This window comes from Ochotona princeps, chromosome 23 (genome assembly GCF_030435755.1).
Source record: "Ochotona princeps isolate mOchPri1 chromosome 23, mOchPri1.hap1, whole genome shotgun sequence".
NCBI lineage: Eukaryota > Metazoa > Chordata > Mammalia > Lagomorpha > Ochotonidae > Ochotona > Ochotona princeps.
Window position 1 is genome coordinate 21212402 of NC_080854.1, and position 21095 is coordinate 21233496.

A 21095-nucleotide genomic window follows, 5' to 3' on the forward strand; every position below is an offset into this window, starting at 1 on the left:
ATGCTGCAGCTGCGAGAGAAAGCTCAGCCGCTGAGATGTGTGAGTCACAGGCAGAATATGACGCCACCGCTCTGGAATCTTCTGGCTCCCCATGTGCTTGCAACTTGAAATTCAAGGTGTTTACTTTAGTCCATAAAACAAACCCCTTATGGCTAGGGCACAAGTTACCGTCACATTAATCTCTCTTCTTATAAACCCTAACTGAGATCAGCTGGTATACCAGTTAGGCATTCTGGATTTATACTTCAGAAATCTGCATGCGCGCGCACACACGCACACACACACACACACACACACGAGGAAAAAAAAATCCCTATAGAAGATCCATGCTTTTGGAATTTCAAGAAGTCATGAAACAAAACTGTCTGTCTTGAATTCTGAGAAGTTAATTTATAATGCTGAAGCATCCTACAAAATCATGCATAGACAGGAATGTTATCTGATGAGACTATTTAAATATCTGGTATATTTATTCTTATTTTAAACAAAGTACAATTTCCAAAGGGGACAAATCAGACAACTAGTACAGAATCTTGCAGGCTGGTCTGAGTATCCAAATGAGGATACCATTTAATCATAAGGAGCTATAATTTAGGAAGAAAGTCAGGGAAAAGTAGGAATTCCCAGAGAATGTTTTGTGTAACATCATCATATGGGGGGGTGGGGATGATGGCCAAGTAAGCCTGGGAAACTAGAGTTTATTTGCATACCATGGTCTTGGCTCAAAGATACACAACACACACCAGTATATTAAAAGCCAGAATCTTTTAAAGTGGTAGTCCTGGAATAAATCAACCGCTTTAACTTTTCCAAAGGTTATTTGACTATGACAGCATTTTCTTTTCAGATAGTATATAGTAGTTTGGGTCGAACTAACATTCCCTGGGCCTTAATTGGGGAAACACATATTTAGAATAAGAGTTGGCCAACTTTTTTCTGGAAAGGCCCAGAGAGTAAATATTCATGGGCTTTAAGGACCATACAGAGTTTGTCACAATTATTCACTTCTGCTGCCTAGCAATAAAGCAGCCAAACACAACATATAAACAAATTAACATGGCTATGTTCCAATAAAATTTTATTTACAAAAAGAAGCAGCAAACTTAATTTGTCTTAGGATTAACTTACCTCTGATCTAGCAAGAACATAACCCTTAGGAAAAGGGCTTCTAGTTGCCAAGTCATTGTTAGGTAATGTTTTGTTATTCGACAATTTTAACTTGTAACACTGATGGTACTGACAATAATCATAATAACAACTATGACTGTTACATTTCTTGAACATGTTGCTACTCAGTACAACAAAAAATATGCATTTTCTAATTTCATCCTTAAAAAAGACTCATGAGCCAATCATGATGATCATCTCACTTTACAATCAAGAAAATTTAGATTAAGAGAGGTAACTTAGCCAGACAGGCATGACTACAAAGTACCAGAGCAAAATTCCAAACCCTGATTCTAATTCCAGAACCTGTACTCTTCCCTAAACACCCCTTCATAGTAAATGCCACGGTTCTTCTTTTGGGGGTACACGTTAATTATTATAGTAATGGGCCCCCACTGAATCAAGTCTCCTGTGTCCCCAGGGACAGAAGTTCAAGGAGACAGATAAGAAACATGAAACACATTCTTTGTGTTACTACTTCTCTAAAAACTCAATTATAGGGGCCCGGCGCCATGGCTTAGCCTCTAAAAGTCCTCGCCTTGAACACACCGGGATCCCATATGGGCGCCAGTTCTAATCCCGGAAGCTCCACTTTCCATCCCGCTCCCTGCTTGTGGCCTGGGAAAGCAGTCGAGGACAGCCCAAAGATTTGGGACCCGGAGACCTGGAGGAGGTTCCTGGTTCCTGGCTTCAGATCGGCACAGAACCGACCATTGCGGTCACTTGGGGAGTGAATCATTGGACGGAAGATCTTCCTCTCTGTCTCTCCTCCTCGCTGTACATCTGACTTTGTAATAAAAATAAATAAATCTTAAAAAAAAACCTCAATTATAATTCAATCTAAACTAGCAGTTAGCAGCTCCTTATCTCCATAGGAGTAGTAAAGTAGTAAAACCTTCCTCTCTTCCTAGTTAATATGAGCTGATATACAATAATTGCTAATATTTAGTTGGTGCTTACTATGGGTTAGCATGTTAAGTACCTAGGTCATATGAAACACATATTGTCATCCTCACAGCCCAGGAAAGATATGAAATGCATAAAAGGGAAATTAATCACCTTAGATATTGTGACCAGTAAGTGGTAGAACCAGACTTTGAACTGAGTCATCCTTTACTCTTAACTACAGTTCCACAAGTCACATGCTCAAGGATCTACTACTTTCCACATCTGCAACTAAAGCGCTCCCAGACTATGTCCATGCAGCTCCCTTGTCCCCTTGCTCTTCCCTCTCTAGTCCAGTCCACTCCCAAAATCACCAATAAGATTTGAACGTGAAAAGAGAAATGGTGCAGCAAGAGTCAAGTACAGGATGGCAAGTGAGCACTGTACCAGGAAACAGATAAACTTTCATCCATGACTACACCAAACTCCAGGGCATTAGCTAAAGTCAGTCCATAAACACAGACTGATTAGCACAGCAAGAGCACTTCAAGAGCACAGCAAGAGTGCTTGACAAATTTAAAACTTGGTAAATGACACGGTAATAAACTGCCAATAAGGAAACCCTGTTCACTACTGTGGGTCTCCTGAGCTGCCTTCATGTGATGCTGCCTTTTCCCTTCAATCTTGAACCCTCAGTTTGGAGTAGCAGGGGCTAGGGTTTTAGACTGTCTCTATCACAGAAGAAATACAGATGAGAACACAAGTGTAGCTCCCAATGCAGCTCTTTAATTGAAGAGGAACTTGAAAGCCACTAGGCCAACACCGGAAGCATAGCGCTGTGGAATGACCTGCCTAGACAGGAGGGAAAGCCCGGCGGTGCCCCCCTTTGAAGTCCAGCTGCCTGAGATTCACTGGCAGCCAACCTTCAAAGAGAGCCGATGCTTCCTTCCCTCAGCCTGGCCGCCAAGCTTCCCGGGCAGCTGGGCAGATTTAGCCCCTCTGTGCCCAGCTGTCTGTGAACTCTGGCAGCCAGTTCAAGTGAGGGATAGAGAGCTGCTAGGGAGGGGAGGAGGAGGGAGAAAGAAGAGAGGGTGGCGGGCCCAGTGGCGCCAGGCAAAAGAGGATGCTAGTTTCCTTAGAGTCAACCTCATCAAAGTCATTCAAAAAACCAAGTTTACAAGAGGAGGACAACCTATCTATGCTCAAAGCAACTTTCTAGGGATCAGAAAAATTCAAACACTTCCTTTCAAAATTCAAATAAATGACAAATATACTCTACTGGAGCTGGCCTAGTTACCACAGCAAACAGTCCCACCTCTAAATAGGGATGCAGGGAACAAAGCCAAGGTCAAGAATCAAAAAATGTATAATCTATCGTATTGGGATTTTCCAGCAGCATTTAGTTAATGTTTCTTGGACACATTGGGTTGATTGTTGGCTTTGTTTGGCAGCCCTTTGGCTGCCTTGGCTGCCAAGAGCTGTGACAACTTCTCTGTGTCTCATGTCTGTGCGGCAGATGCTTGAAGAGGCCAGGCATGTTTCACACACATAACACCAACGTGCTGTTATGTTCATCCATTTGAACCATGCATGTGGAATAGAGAATAGTGTATATTCCCAGTTGCAGATACAAAAGAGATACAGAACAGTCCCATTAGTGACAAGCAGTGTTCTAAAGAAATCTAAGCAAAACCAAGATTTTAAATTTGGTAAAAGGGAAGACTATCAAATGACTAGGACAAAGGTAAGTAGAGGCGCTTTCCTGATGGCTCAATTGCCTAATCCTCAAGCTCCAGCATCCCTTTTTGATATCGGTTTGTGTCCTGGCTGCTCTAGTTCCCACCCAGCTCCCTACTTGTGGCCTGGGAAAGCAGTGGAGGATGGCACAAGTCATTGGAACCCTGCACCCATTAGATACCTGAAAGAAGCTCCTGGCTCCTGATTTCAGATTGCCTCAGCTCCAGTCATTGCAGCCATTTGGAAAGCGAACCAGTGGATTGAAGATCTTTTTCTCTGTAAATCTGTCTTTCCAAAAAAAAAAAAAGTAACTGGAAAAGTAGAACTTGGGGGGAGAGAGCAGCGCAGTGGCATTTGAAGCATCTGAAGTTGCCTAGGGCATCAGTATCCCATATGGGCTCCAATTCCAGTCCTGGCTGCTCCACTCCTGATACAGCTCCCTGTTTGTGACCTGGTAGGGCAGCCAAGGATGGCTTAAATCCTTGGGCCCTGCACCAAAATAGGAGACCCAGAAGTAGCTCCTGGCTCCCATCTTCATATCAGCTCTGACCAGTGTGGCCATTTGGGGAGTAAACCAGAAAACGGAAGATAGATCTTTCTCGCTCTTTTTCAAGCAAAATAAATAAATAAATCTTTTCAAAAATAGAAAAGTAGAACTGAAGGTTATGAGCTAAAGAGCAAATCATCAGATTTGCATTTTAGATGGAGTTTTCTAACCACCATATGTTAATGAAGAAGATAACTGAAAGTCAGTAGAAAAATGATCATGACTTCACAAAAACTTCTCTCTAAATTCAGGACAATCTGGCTAGAAAACAAATGCAAGGATAAGCTGATACCTTATACTATGACAAAAATATTCAGAAAGACTATTTTATTAAGATAATTGCTACAAATTCATGCTCTCTGCTCTTCAAATATCTACATGACATGACAGCAAGCAATACATTCAGTGATAATAGAGGCAACATGCCAAACGCATTGGTTAAGTTGAAAAACATAATACTTAGCCCATTGCAAGAGCACCAACTTGTATTTGTTGAAATTCATTCATTCTACAAAAATCGCCATATGAATAGCAGTGTTACAAACAACATCAGCAAAACGGTTCCTCACTCTCAAGCAGACTGATCTTAAAAGGCAAAAGTAAAACCAAACACCTACAATAAACTGCTAATAATGGCAATGTTCACAAGCTATATTAAACTGATAAGAACAGATACTACACTTGATCTTAGCCAAAAGGCCGAGAAGTGATGCAGTGTTCACAAGCTATGTTAAGAAACCATTAAAATGTCAGCTTTTCTTTGGAAGAAGGAATGATAAAACAGAAAAAGCATTGAGAGGATGTTTGGTTGTGGTCTCTGAGCATTAAGTAGGAGAATTCTAAGGATACAGAAGATCTGACTACACTAGAGGACCCACCATATAAAAACCTAGAGTGTGAAACAGCACTGTGCTTCCAGAAGATCAGGTGGGTCTCAGTAACAGAGTAGGGAAGACTTGAAAAAGCAGAGTTCAAATCACTAGTGGCCTTCAATGCTTTTTTTTTTTCTTATGTTGTGCAATGGAGTGAATTTGTGAATTTAGGTGTAGCATTATTATGTTAATATGCTGAAAGAGCACCATGCCGTGATGGAAAGGACAAACTGGAAAAGAGAGAACTGAGGGCAGGGAGATGAGTCAAGAAAGTCCTACAGTAGTTCAGGTGAGGGTCTGAGGCTAGCTAACAGGAGCACATAAGAGAGCAAGTTAAGTTGCAGTCAGTGACTTTGGGGTAGGCAGCTGCAGTTAATTTGTGAAGTAGCAAATATAGTCTATTCTGGGTAGAAACCTGGCAATGAAAGAAGGAGAAGGCTTTGGTTAAATACAATAAATAAAAAGCAGAAATTTGAGCATATTCCTAGGAGCCAATGGGGATGAAGAGGATAACATCACAGGAAAGAGAGTAACTGATAGACTTGGGTCTCAAAGGCAGCAGGAAGGACGCGATCAGGCACACAGATGGAAGGATTAGTAAGGAACTAGAGAGAGACCTCTTCCTGGGAGACTGCAGGCTGGGAGACCAAGGAGAAATGGAGACACGGAAATTTATATGAGCATACAAAAACACAACAGAAATCCAACCTATTCTCCCATGTAATAGAAAGGAGGTAACTGAGTGTGCAGGTGGGGCCTTATAAAGCAGACCAGAGAAGAGCCGAGAAAGTTTCCGAAAACATCCAATGAGATGAATGACGGAGCTGATGAACAAGAAAGAAGGAAGGGAATTCCAAGGTGAGAGGGACTCACAAGACAAGCAGGCCAAAAATCTGCAATGGACCCAACCTATGAAACTGTGCTTTCTGAAGTTGGACTTAAAGGTAAAGCAAAGAAGCCAACAGATCACACTGCACTGACTGTGGAGCAGAAAACAGGAAACAAAGTAATTTACAAATCTTAGTGAAATGCATACTGTGGAAGCCAAATATCTTCTGCCTTGACTCCAAGGGCTAGGTCCCAGAGTTAACTGATTTAAATTTGCTTTTTACAACCAACCAAAGTTGAAATAGTGGTTAATAGAACAGAACTTTAACTTGATGACTTTTTTTGTTTTTTAAAGTTAAAACCATTTTTTCTTTATTAGAGAAAATTACCACATAATAGCGAGAAATGGATGACCAATATTTTGTTCATTCTGAGCACCACTATAACTTATTTTTAAAAAAGAGAGAGAGAGAGAGGGTTCCAATTTCACTCATTTGAAGCAAATGTTTCTTGGTTGCTTTTGAGATTCTCAGCATTTTGACATGCTTGGGAGAACAGACAGAAAACATAATCCCTGCCTTCAAGGAGGCTGAACTATAATTCATATTGTAAGTGTTTTAATAATTCTCCCTGTTAAAATGTCTTGTATTTAATAACTAATAATGTGACCTTTCCACTAAAACCACAAATGTTGACCAAGTAGTAGCTGTCACTGAGAAACTAAACTATGCTTTCATTTTTCATTTATTCTTTAATATGAGGAAGACAGCAAAGAGAAGAAATGAACAAGAACTTTTAACAATCTACAAGCACTCAAGAGATTAGTTTTCTGGTTTCTCCAAATACAAACAAAAAAATTAACACTTCTGATTACCACATTGTGACAACAAAAAACAATGATGGAAAAGAGGCTTAACTTGAAGTAAATAAGATATAAATTATTTACATTAACAAATCAACAGATATAAGCACAGGGATGAACTGAAACAATTCTAATTAAGACAGGCCATGTCATTTTCTCCTACGGGACGACAAATGCCTTTGGGATGAACACTAATCAGTCTTTAGAAGGGACTTTAGCAAAGTCCAGACCTAAAGGAAATTTTCTCCAAATAAATCTTTAGTATTCACCTCTGTCCTGGAAAACATTTGTTCACATGTAAAACTGTTACTGCCATAAGCTCAAAACACTCTTGTAGACTCTCCCGCTCACCTAACGGAAAACTTCTGAAGCTTTGCTATTTACCAATATGTTAAGTTCTGAAACAGGATAGCCACAAGTACGTTTTACCCCAAGACCCTGCACTCCATTCACTGATGGTGGGCATACACCATGGCCAGACACTATGTTGACATCCAGCAATAACTACTACTGACCAAGGATCAGACAAAACTCCACAATTCCTTACCCCTTCATTGAGAAAGGGAAGGGATAAGACACTTACTCTCACCCAACAATGCCTACAGACACAAAGCGGAATTTGGCAGCCACACAAATCCACTGTTCGCTAGATCCACACTGCCCAACATGTTAGCCACTTAGACTTGTAACTGCTGAGAACCTAAAAACTGATTACTATGAATAGGAATTCAATTGTAAATTTCATTTTTTAAAGATTCATTTATTTTTATTGGAAAGGCAGATGTACAAAGACAAGGAGAGGCAGAGAGAAAGATCTTCCTTCCACTGGTTCATGCCCCAAGTGGCCACAATGCTTTCCCAGGCCACAAACAGGGAGCTGAATGGGAAGTGAAGCAGCTGGAACACAAACTGGAACCCATATGGGATCCGGACAGATACAAGGCAAGTATTTAGCCACCTGGCTATCGCGCCAGGCTGTGAATTTGATCTTTATTCAATTGCATTTAAATAGACACACTGAATAGCACAAATCCGAATATTCCAATTAAAAATCAAGATTGTTATATGGGATTAAAATAAAGCAAGACTTAAAAAAAAAGCAAGACTAAACTATAGACATTTATAAGAAACTCATTGTAGGTTAAATACAAAAAGAATGGGAAAATATACACCAGGCAAAATTAAACAGTGGTTGTTCTAAAAAACATTACTAGGACTCAAAACATAGTAGGTAATAAGGAAGGAGTCAACTTAGCAAATACATGTAGTTCTAAATTTGTAGGTATACAATGAAAGAGCCTTATAATAGTAAAAGAAAAAAAAAAAAAGATCTGGCTCAACCCTGGCCATTGCAGTCATCTAGGGAGTGAATCAGCAATGGAAGATCTTTCTCTCTCTCTCTCTCTGACTGACTTTCAAATGGATCTAATGGACAGAGAGAGAGAGAGAGAGAGAGAGAAAGACCCCATCACCTGTCCACTTTCACTCTGCCAGTCATGCTGAGGAGACAGTGAGGACACCTACAACCCAGGAAGAATATCTTCACCAGCAACTAACTCTAGAGGCAGATGAAATGTGTATAGATCACTGACAGAACACATGACTGATACTAAGGAGAAGCTTCTACTATAGAGATGAAGGCTTGATTAGCCCAAATACAATCTGTGTAGGCCTGTTTCAGGCTCTTGCTAAATGCTCTTTGAGTGAAAAAAAAACACTAAATATCAAACTCCAAATGTTTAATTTTAGTTATGTAACTGTTACTACAGCACCATACTACTGTAGTAATATGGGAGGAAATGATGTGAGGGGAAAATGGGAAGGAAAAAAGGAGAGGGCAAGGGAGGAATCCCTATACCTATAAAAATGTATCATAGAAAATAGTTTTTTTAAATAATTTTTTAAAAAGCACAAGAAAACAAAGCTGGAAAATGATTGTGGGAGGAGGTCAGTAGCCTATCAATCTTGTCAAAAATCTGGAATCTCAAGCATGTGGTTCTCTGTATTATCCATTCATTAATATTTCCATTCTGTAAACATCTGAAGCGCCTAAGCACTTTTGAAGCTGGGAGAGAGCCAGACTACACTGATACATAGTGTTTGGGATAAGCAAACAAAGAAGACATTATTTCTCTTCTGGTACACTAGTTCAGGTTTCACAAAGATACCATTTAAGCTTGGCCTAAAAGTGAGAGGGATTTTTCCATAGTCACATCAGGTGAGGCAGGAGAAGTTATCAAGGCTGAGGGAACTAGCTAATGACAGACAGAGAGGTGGGAGGATGCATGACATGCTTTGGAAACATTGTGTAAACTTGTTTGGTTAAAAAATATAAACACAAATCAGAGAAAACTTTACCAGCATCAGACTATCAGGGACCTTAAAGACCAGGCACCAACTGCTGAATCCTACCAGATAAGCCTGCTGCAATGCCTATGCTAACCGACTGGACTATGTTGACACCTTCTCCCAAGGACTACATCTACTAAAGGATCCTCAGCCTTTCTCATTCTCCAGGCAAGCTAAGTATCAGAGTCTTCAAATCTGTACAAATGAAGCAGAAGAGAGAGCTAACTAAAGATGACTCCTGTAACAAGGTAGTGGGAAGTGACCAGTTAATTCTTCTTTGCCCCTATAAAAATAAAGCATATACTGTTGAGTGACATTCTGAAAGCCCTGAAGGAAGACCTGTTGAAGAAAACGCTGTGGTTTCAAGGCAGGATAAAAAGAACCCAAAGTGAGTAGGTAGATGGGCAGCAAAGGGAGTTACAAAAGAACACTTTCTTATCCTCCTCAAAACAGGGCATAGAATGAATGAGGTGGAGATTCTTGAGAGAGTAAACACATGCATAGTTTTGCAATAAAATTTGTGCTCTTCGCTCCATATCCACTCCCCCCGAAAGCTCAGGAATGCAGAGACCAGAAACAGCCCCAAGTCTGAAGTCCAATCTTACACTATTTCATATTCTTCTCTCACCCAAAGCTTTTTTATCTCTAACGATACTGGATGTCTCCACTTAAGATGGAACTTCTTACCTGATATGTATCCATTTCCTGTGTCCTTCCAATCCTAAATCCCTTATTGCCCTGTTAGAGAATTTACCACCTTCTGGCATGCCCACAATGTCTCAATAGGAACATTATGTTATCTTCCTAGGATAATGATCAACTCCACTACTTTTAACTTTATGTGAGCACAACACTCAACAACAGTGGCTAAAGTCTTCACCTTGAATGCCCCGGGATCCCATATGGGCGCCGGTACTAATCCTGGCAGCTCCACTTCCCATCCAGCTCCCTGCTTGTGGCCTGGGAAAGCAGTCAAGGACAGCCCAATGTATTGGGACACTGCACCCGTGTGGGAGACATGGAAGAGGTTCCTGGTTCCCGGCTTTGGATCGGCGCGCACCGGCCCATTGCGGCTCACTTGGGGAGTGAATCATCGGATGGAAGATCTTCCTCTCTGTCTCTCCTCCTCTCTGTCTCTCCTCCTCTGTGTATATCTGACTTTGTAATAAAATAAATAAATCTTTTAAAAAAAAAACCTCAACAACACCTACACAGAACACACAGTTCAGTCCACATCAAAGTGTCACAGTCACATACTGGGGTAGGTAAGAAACAACTCCAGGCCAGGTGTGGAATACAGGTGTGTTCAGGGAAATCATATCACCTCCTCAAATCCATAATAACACCTGTTCAACTTACAGGAGAGAGTTGGTGGGCAGTTTTTCCATGCTGTCTCCCTTGTGTTCAGGCATAGCCCCCCTATAAATTTTTGTTTGTAAGTGAGCAAAAGAACCTGGAGTCAGTAACACTAGAAGTAAACACAAACAGTTTTTTAACAATTCTTGTTTGAAAGATAATCTCAACATTTTGGTTCACCTTCCAAATGCTAACAGCTGGTACTGGGTCAGGCTAAAGCATGGAGTTCATAACTCAGTCTGTGTCCCACACAAGTGGCAGGGACCCAAGACATGAACCATCATCTAGTACATCCCAGGATATGAGTTCCAGCAAACTGAATCAAAAAAAGAGCACACAAGGGCCCAGCATGGTGGCCTAGCAGCTAAGGTTCTTGCCTTGCACACACCAGGCTCCCATATGGGTGCCGGTTCTAATCCCAGCAGCCCCACTTCGCTTCCAGCTCCCTGTTAGTGGCCTGAAAAAGCAGTCAAGGACGGCCCAAAGCCTTGGGACCCTGAACCCGTTCAGGAGACCCAGAGGAGACTCCTGGTTTCGCAATGGCTCAGCTACAGTCGTTGTGGTGAATCATCAGAAAGTAGATCTTCCTGTCTCTCCTCCTCTCTGTATATCTGACTTTCCAATAAAAATAAAATAAATCTTAAGTTAAAAAAGAAGAAAGGTGGGCCCGTGCAGTGGCCTAATGGCTAAAGTCCTCGCCTTGAACACGCCCCGGGATCCCATATGGGCGCCGGTTCTAATCCCGGCAGCTCCACTTCCCATCCAGCTCCCTGCTTGTGGCCTGGGAAAGCAGTTGAGGACGACCCAAACCCTTGGGACCCTGCACCCGTGTGGGAGACCTGGAGGAGGTTCCTGGCTCCTGGCTTTGGATCGGCTCAGCATCAGCCATTGTAGTCACTTAGGGAGTGAATCATTAGATGGAAGATCTTCCTCTCTGTCTCTTCTCTTCTCTGTATATTTGACTTTCCAATAAATGAATAAATAAATAAATCTTTAAAAAAAAAAGAGCACACAGCACTCCAACCAGGCACTCTACTATGGGATACCGACACCCCAGTGGTAACCTAACCACTGCACCAAATGCCCACCCTGAACTTCCATCTTTTTACCTCCACGATTGCTGACAGTCTAACCTTCCTTTCATTAATCTACTATACTTCTCTCTTGTCACTAAACACCATCCTTGATTCACCATGTATTTCTTGACATAATGTGTCTCTCACATCCAACAGCTTCTTTCAGAAACCAGTACAACATCCACACCATCTGAGCTGCCAATAAATGTTTTAGTGCTATAATAAGTAATATTCTCCTAGATGCATATGTGCTTCACAGTTTACAAAAGCACTTTCATGCATGCTCTAAAATTGATGCTTAAAACAACCAATAAAAGAATGTAGAAAAGATATTTCTACCACTCTTTTAAAGATTCATTTTATTTTTGTTGGAAAGTCAGATATAACAGAGGAGGAGAGACAGAGAGGAAGATCTTCCATCTGATGATTCACTCCCTAAGCAGCCACCACGGTTGGAGCTGAGCCAATTCATAGCCAGGAGTCCAGAGCCTCTTCCATGTCTCCCACGTAGGCACAGGGTCACAGGCTTTGGGTCATCCTCAACGGCCTTCCCAGGCCACAAGCAGGGAGCTGGATGGGAAGCAGGGCTGCCAGGATTAGTACCGGCACTTATATGGGATCCCAGCGCATGCAAGGCGAGGACTTTACTGTGCAGAGCCTCTCTAACACTTCTATTGTGCAGATGTTGAAACCAAAAAGGATCAGAAAGGTGAACTGAATCTGCTCTATATCATGAGTCTCACTTGCCAAATTGTTCCTTTCTTCATTCCAAGGTGAAATACAATCTCCTTATGTGCCCTGACCAAATTATCTTCCAAAATTCTTTTTTTTTTGTAAAAATTTATTCATTTTATTACAAAGTCAGATATACACAGAGGAGGAGAGACAAGGAGGAAGATCTTCCGTCCAATGATTCACTCCCCAAGTGAGCCGCAACGGGCTGGTGCGCGCCAATCCAAAACTGGGAACCTGGAACCTCTTCCGGGTCTCCCACGTGGGTGCAGGGTTCCAATGCTTTGGGCCGTCCTCAACTGCTTTCCCAGGCCACAAGCAGGGAGCTGGATGGGAAGTGGAGCTGCCGGGATTAGAACCGGCGCCCATATGGGATCCCGGGGCATTCAAGGTGAGGACTTTAGCCGCTAGGCCACGCCGCCGGGCCCCAAAATTCTTTATTGATCAAGCTACTTCCTCATGTTACAGATTTTCAACGACTGACATTGTAAATAAGAACAAAAACAAGTGTTCAAAGTCAGTCACAACAGTACTCATGTTCTCCTCCACAGTCTAGTTCCAACAAAGATTTCTGGTCTGATGCCTATGCTCCCGGTGAAAATCCCCCACTCTAAATAAGCCTGAATGAGCAGTATCTCTGGGAATGACTTTCATCTTCCACAGCTCTTGCCTAAGCTGTTCTTTCCTCTGGGAATCTGTCTGCCTCTTCTTTCTCACTACATAATTAAAATTCACAATGTTTAGTTTTACATCACTTCTAAGTGATTTCTACAAGACGTTTTGAAGGACATTTAAAGTCCATTACTAACTGTGAAAAATTAATGTATTAAGAATAATTAATAAGAAAGAAAATTCAGTAAGATCAATGCAATTTAAAAATGAAAATAGGGCCCGGCGCCATGGCTTAGCCTCTAAACGTCCTCATCTTGAACACACTGGGATCCCATATGGGCGCTGGTTCTAAACCCGGCAGTTCTACTTCCCATCCAGCTCCTGCTTGTGGCCTGGGAAAGCAGTCGAGGATGACCCAAAGCCTTGCACCCACGTGGGAGACATGGAAGAGGTTCCTGGTTCCTGGCTTTGGATCGGCTCAGCACCAGCCATTGTAGTCACTTGGAGAGTGAATCACCAGATGGAAGATCTTCCTCTCTGTCTCTCCTCCCCTCTGTATATCTGACTTTGTAATAAAGATAAATAAATAAATCTTAAAAAAAATGATAATAAAAAAACAAGAAAACGTCTTGCCCTAAACTATCATTTTTGTATATAAAATGAAAACTTCATGGGCCCGGCGGCGTGGCCTAGCGGCTAAAGTCCTCGCCTTGAACGCCCCGGGATCCCATATGGGCACCGGTTCTAATCCTGGCAGCTCCACTTCCCATCCAGCTCCCTGCTTGTGGCCTGGGAAAGCAGTCGAGGACGGCCCAAGGCTTTGGGACCCTGCACTCGTGTGGGAGACCCGGAAGAGGTTCCTGGCTCTTGGCTTCAGATGGGCGTGCACCAGCCCGTTGCGGCTCACTTGGGGAGTGAATCATCGGACGGAAGATCTTCCTCTCTCTCTCCTCCTCTGTGTAGATCTGACTTTGTAATAATAAAAAAAAATAAATCTTTTAAAAAAAAAATGAAAACTTCACATTTGAAAATTCATTATTTTTCATTTCATGAAAGGCTACTATGTAGCTACAATTCAAAATTCCAGGAAAAGTAAACCACAAAGTAGAAAGTGTTCAACTTCCCCATGTTGCCTGGCTGAAAGACAAAGAAATATCTCAACCCGACACTACCATTTTTGTCCATGAACTCCAGATGGCATAAAATTGGTAAAGAGCATACTTACTGAATTTTACTTTACAATGATTTCTAACAACTTAGTTATTAACAGGTAACCACTGAAACAGGTTACCACTTTTTTTTTCTGAGGGAAAAAAAGTTATTAACTAGTTCAAGTCAATACTGAAATAAACCATAGTGTGCTTCTGAGATATGGCATGGCTCTTTGTGGTGAAGTACCTGAACACAAGAGCTTAGAGGTAGGGTATAATACCTATGTGACAACATTACAACTTTGGTATAGGAGGGTGTTCAGGATGCTTACTCTGAAACATTCATAGAGGGCCAAGCCCTGCTCAACACTGTATAAAAAGACAGAAAATTATGATAATTTAAAATATGTTCTACAAAAAAACAGACAAAACAGTTGAAGGGAGTGAAAGGCATAAATCATTAAAGATGGCAGTAAGAAAATGAACTATAGTTATTTTTTAAAATCACAGGTTTAAATTTTAGTTTCTATATTATCTAATTTGGAATTCAAGTTCAGACAAATAACATTTTTAAATTAGTTGTTTAGCTAAAGATATTTTAAAGAGACTTGTATTTATAAACTGCTAATATGAAAATATCCAAGACATTATTAGCACTATTTAACAAATAGCAAAATTCCAACTGTAAATTCTAAATATTTACAAAACTTCCAAAATAGCCAAATTCAGGTCAAATATTCCTAAATATAAATTTTAGTATGGGGGGACATAATGGCTAACAATTTTAAACGTTCTCTTAAATGAAAACAGGGACAAAAGAGCAAAACTGAAATTTTTAAAGTTTTCAAAAACATTTATTTATTTTTAGTGGAAAGGCAAAGAGAAGCGGAGATGATAGATCTTCGATCTGCTAGTTCCAACTGAAGTGGTGACAACAGTTGGAGTTAAGCTGATATGAAGCCAAGAGCTAGGACCTTCTTCTGGGTATCCCATGTGGGTTCAGAGTCCCAAGGCTTTGGGCCATTATCCAATGCTGCTCCACGCCACAAACAGGGAGCTGGAAGGGAAGTGGAGCAGCTAGGACATGAACCAGTGCCCATATGGAACCCCAGTGCTTATAAAACGAGGATTTAGCCATTGAGTTATCATACTGAACAAAAACTGAAAATTTAAATCCCTTGATGTTACAATAAAGACCACCACTGGAACAATTATCACTGGAGATGTTTCTGAAACTTTCAGAATACTGACAACTCAAGTACAATTTCATTTCCTGAGAACAGCTGGGACATTCAGGATTTTGTGTTACACAGTTAGCACATGAACATTTAGATGTTACAGTCAATAAAGGGCAGTGTGAAATCAGGAACATTGGTCAAGTGAGTTTAAAGAGTGACAGACAGAATACATAATGAAGTCATTAAGCTTATTCTACTGATAGACGATTTTTTAAGGATAACTGTCTGCTGTTCTTGAACACACTTTAACAAGCAGCAAGCACAGTGTTACAATGCTGGAAACACCAACAGATGAAGAAGAAGCAGAGCAGTTGTTTTCTTTCGTGAATGATAAGCTACCTAGAAGAGCAAGCAACTCTCACTTGTGCAGATCCCATGAGAGATTTCTAACATTAGGGCGGGCAGCCTTTTGATGGATGTATCTGGTTACAGTCTGTGTAGGATCAACATAGTCACACATTATATAAAACATAGCTGGGAAAGACCCCCATGGATTTCACTATTTTTTCCGAAATTGCTTAGCAGCAACAAGCACTCAAACAAAATTCAAGCCTTTCAGCAATAAACTTCAAAAACCGTTGCCTATTTTTCTTTTTCATTTGACTAACAGAACAATGCATTAAAAAGTTACAAAAAATTGGGCCCGGCGGTGTGGCCTAGCGGCTAAAGTCCTCGCCTTAAAAGCCCCGGGATCCCATATGGGCACCGGTTCTAATCCCGGCAGCTCCACTTCCCATCCGGCTACCTGCTTGTGGCCTGGGAAAGCAGTTGAGGACGGCCCAATGCATTGGGACCCTGCACCCACGTGGGAGACCTGGAAGAGGTTCCTGGTTCCCGGCTTCGCCCGTTGCGGCTCACTTGGGGAGTGAATCATCGGACGGAAGATCTTCCTCTCTGTCTCTCCTCCTCTGTGTATATCTGGCTGTAATAAAATGCATAAATCTTTAAAAAAAAAGTTACAAAAAATTGACAAACTGCTAAAGAAAGGCAAAAGTAATAATAATAATAAAAGCCTGACAAGATGTTTTTTGAAACTGTAATGGTCACTTCTTAATGAATAGTGACTTTTTAAAATTAGTTGATATAGTTTCTTTGATACAGTTAATACAGTTTAGTTGGCATTTCCACTGCCAAGTTCCCTCCCCATCCCTCTGTTCTCCCCTTCAGTCTTCTAATGAACAACAATTTACCTCTTACCTAACAATGTACTTGGCAGAAGTAACACTTGTCATTTTAGGTTCAAAATACTTCCAGATTTATTAATTAACTAAAAAACAAGATAGCATTCTATTTAGAATTATTTCCATAGTTTCATCTGGATCATGATCTGAAGAAAGCAATGGACCTAGCAATAGCATTCATGCAATAAATACTGGTTGGAATGAGGATGTGGGTCAGTGTCTCTATTTATAAACATCTGATGAAATTAATTAAAGCTAGAAGAATGAGAAAGAACTGCTGAAATACTGAAGACTCATCTTCAGGGAGACTATTGCTCATTCTTTATGCTCTTCCTTTTTCCTATGCCACTCTTCTAGTACTTCTTTTGTATTTCTTAAATGAACAAAATAAAGACAGCCTTCTTACTTTCTGTAATTTAGGAATCAGGACTTGGGAAATTTCACGAAAGACGCCCATTGTGAGACTGGAGGTGAAAGCAGAGGGAAGGGGAGGAAATTTGGGAGACAGAGAAGGGGGACTCCAACACCAACTAAACTGTATCAAAAAACAATTTTAAAAAATTTCTCCTGAAAAAAAAAAAAAGGAGCTCATTGGTACAGGAGACTAATCCTTCATGTGTGGCATCAGCATCCCACATGGGCATCAGTTCGTATCCTGGTTGCCCCACTTCCAGATCAGCTCATTGCTAATAGCCTGGGAAAGCAGCAGAAGATAGCTCAAATGCTTGAGCTCCTGCAGCTTCATGGGAGACCCAGAAAACTCTCATGGCTCCTGGCTTCAGATAGGCTTAGCAACAGCCATTGCAGCCATGTGGGGAGTGAAGAAGCAGATGGAAGTTCTCTTCCTCTCCTACTCTTTGTAAATCTGTTGTTCAAATAAAAATGAGATCTTTAAACACACACAAAATGCACGAAGTATTCCTAGCCACTGTACCCTCAGCTGGATTCTCTTTTTGGATTTGATTATATTTCTTCATTTTCTGCTTGACAGGACCAACTGGTATGTATCTTTTCTGGAAAGTTTCATCCTGGAAATACTCTATGGTAGCTATTAAATAGTATTTAGATACATGATGGAAGTCTTTATGCTAATTTTAACTACATCATTTTAAATCTTGGCAACAGACACTAAGATTACAATGTCAACAATACACAATAAAAATAAAAAATATAGTCCTTATTTTCTAAAAGCAAAGAAGATTATTACTTTCAGTAAGTAAGGCGACAAAGAAATGGACAAAAGAAGAACTCCACTATGCATTTAGAAAGGAAAAACAAGAGTTAAGAATAAAGCAGGGCAAGGGCAGAATGGGTGTTACCAGGGAAAGTGGTGGAGGCAGTATTAGCACAATGACAGAATTAAATTGAACTGATTTCTCGCCAGTAAGATGATCTTGAAATAACCATGTCTACTTTGTGTGATGGCAGGAAGGTGGTAGAATAAACATAGTCCAGGTAAGCTGGCGCCACACTCCCAACAATCATCATATTTGCAAAATTAACATAAATATACATAAAATCAAATGTTACATTGAAAGTTTGCCAGATTCAAGACTTTCAAAGTAACCTTTAGTAACTCCCTCTATCCGCCCCCCACAAACCAACTCTCTAAAACAGTTGCCATGTACAGTAGTTCATCTTACTGTATGGAACAACAATCATCAATTTGCAAATATAAGTGTGTTGCCCACCACAGCAGAGAAAGAGAAGTATTTGCATTTACTAGAACGAGGTAGTCTAGAGCAGGGGAAGCTGGAAGAGAAATTTTAAGTAGAGAGTATGCTTGAATCCGGCAAGTACAGCAGGCAGAAGGACGTTCTTTGGTGGTTGGCAGTGCTGGTAAAATGAAGAAAAACGAGTTTCAAAGATTGCTCCAGGTTGTTTTCTTGTCATGCATAGCATATTGGGAAGTAAGTGAATTGATGAGGATGCTAACTCATGAAGGGACGCTTGACAGGGTGCAGCCACAAACATCCTTGGACTGTTCCTGAGAAGTAAGCATCTACTTCTCTACCTTGCACCTGACTCATATCACTATCTCATCACTAACATACAAAAAGTTTCAATTCTTCAAGGCAACTTCCTTGAAAAAAACAGGAAAGTGCCAAACTTCTTTAATTTTCTCCTTTAAATAACTAATAATTTCTCATCTCACACAGTACTTACAAACTGGAAATGACAACTTAAAATATACTAAAGTAAAATGTAAGTGCAGTTTTAACAACAAAAGGTAAGCGAATACAGAGAAAAAGTACCCATTCAAAGTTTAAAACCAAAATGTAACCTACTTTTAAGACTTCATAGTTGGGCTCGGCGGTGTGGCCTAGTGGCTAAGGTCCTCGCCTTGATCCCATGTGGCTGCTGGTTCTAAACCCGGCAGCTCCACTTCCTCTCTATCTCTCCTCCTCTCAGTACATCTGACTTTGTAATAAAAATAAAATAAATCTTTAAAAAAAAAAAGACTTCATAGTCTAGGGGAAAAAGTCTTTAGACTTAAATGCCAGCATGTTCTTTTAAATTCATTATTGTGATTATTTTTAACTCTATCATTCTCTCAATGAAAGAAAAACCATACAATATAGTCTATTTATCAAACACTAGTGAAAGTCACATCACAAAGAGTAAGGAACATATCTACAGAAGCATTATCATGAAAATACAAGATGGACCAGCACTGAGAGCAGCTGACAGAAATGTTCATTCCCTATTTTAAATCACATTAGGAAATCAAAATAAAAAGCTTTCTTTAACATTAAAGTTTGTTTGTTTATATTTGTCCTAAAGAATGAAAACAAATCAGTGAGATATTCTTGATTTTCAAGATAATACAACAGGGCCTGGCATGATGGCTCAGCAGCAAGTGTTAGGATCCCATATACCGATTTATGTCCCAGCTGCTCCACTTTCCATCCACCTCCCTGCCTATGTTCTGGGAAAGCTGTGGAGGATGGAGAGACAGAGAAAGAAATTTATATCCACTGGCTCAATCCCCAAATGACCTCAACAGTTGGAGCAGGTCTGCTCCAAAGCCAGGAGTTTCTTCCAGGTCTTCCATGTGGGTGAAGGGGTCCAAGAAACTGGGTCCTTCTCTGCTGCTTATCTAGGCCCTTTGCAAGGGGCTGAATTGGAAGTAGAGCAGCCAGGACTTCAACCATCACCCATATGGGATACTGGTGCCTTAGGTGGAAGCTTAGTTTGCTATACATGGCGCCAACTCTGTTTATAGGCATCTTAACTGCCAGGCAAAATGTCCACCCTAATGCCATAACATAATCTTTTTTTCTTAAGATTTGCTTATTTTTATTGGAAAGGTAGTAGATATCCGGAGAGAAGGAGAGACAGAGAGAAAGATCTTCCATCTGCTGGTTCACTCCCCATGTGGCTGCAACAGCCAGTGCCGGGCTGATCCAAAGCCAGGAGCCAGGAGCTTCTTCCAATTCCCCCACACAGGTACAGGGTCCCAGGGCTTTGGGCCATCCTGTACTGCTTTCCCAGGCCACGAGCAGGGAGATGGAAGGGAAATGGAGAAACCAGGATACAAACCAGTACCCATATGCGATCGCGGTGCATGGAAAACAAGGACTTTAGCCACAAGGCTACTGCACAGGCCCTAGAAAAAAACTTTTAAAGCATATTGAAGATTTTTTTCTTAATTGGAAAGGCAGATTTACAGAAGAGAATGAGAAATAGAAAGAGAAAGACCTTTCACCTCCTACTTGAAACCCAAATGGTGGCAACAGCCAAAACTGAATCAATCCAAAGCCAGGAGCCAGGAGAATCTTTGATGTCTCCCACATAGGTGCAGGGTCCCAAGACTTTGGGTCATCCTCCACTGATTTCCCAGGCCACAACCATGAGATGGATGGCAAAATACAGCAATCAAAACACGAACCAGTGCCCACATGGGATGCTGGCATTTGAAGGAGAAGGACCAGGATGTTGAACCATGGCACCAGTCCCAAGGAAAAAAAAAATGTTTACAATATGTACTTCAGAAACCTGAAAGAATCCATAGCACATGCAAGGGGCCAGAGAAAATCACAATAGAATTGAGAGTATTGCCTTTCAAGTCAGACAAACCCAGATTCTCAGCTTAGTTGTTTCTAGTTGGATGACAACAGGAAAGTTACTTAGCCTCTTTAAGTCTTAGTTGTCTTATCTACAGAATGACAATTACAGTAATAATGCAAGCGTAGGCTGTGGTAAGAAATATTAACTATGAAGAGTTCCAATGCACTTTCGGGATGTAGAAAATGATAAACAAACAATAATCATTCTTTTATGTGACATAGGCAATTTAGAAGCAGATGATGACTGAGAAACCTCAGTTGCCATATTATTAATTCTCAGAATTTGATAACCAGAAGTCAAGGGTATATCTCAAACCAAAGGAGTAAACTACCTCATCTTATGATCATCATCAAAGAGTGTGGCAGGACCCAAGCCAAAAGAGTCACTACCTCAAGCAGCTTGTAATCCAAAGCAGATGATCCTGGCATCAA

General features: G+C 40.9%; 1 protein-coding gene and 1 pseudogene across 1 annotated transcript in view; both read right to left on the minus strand.

Moving 5' to 3' along the window:
• The window catches only part of WDR70 (WD repeat domain 70), a 226324-nt gene that overhangs the window by 56524 nt on the left and 148705 nt on the right, over positions 1 to 21095 (minus strand). The gene's annotated exons all lie outside the window — the stretch shown is intronic.
• On the minus strand, positions 4892 to 5047 carry LOC118758223 (U2 spliceosomal RNA; annotated as a pseudogene).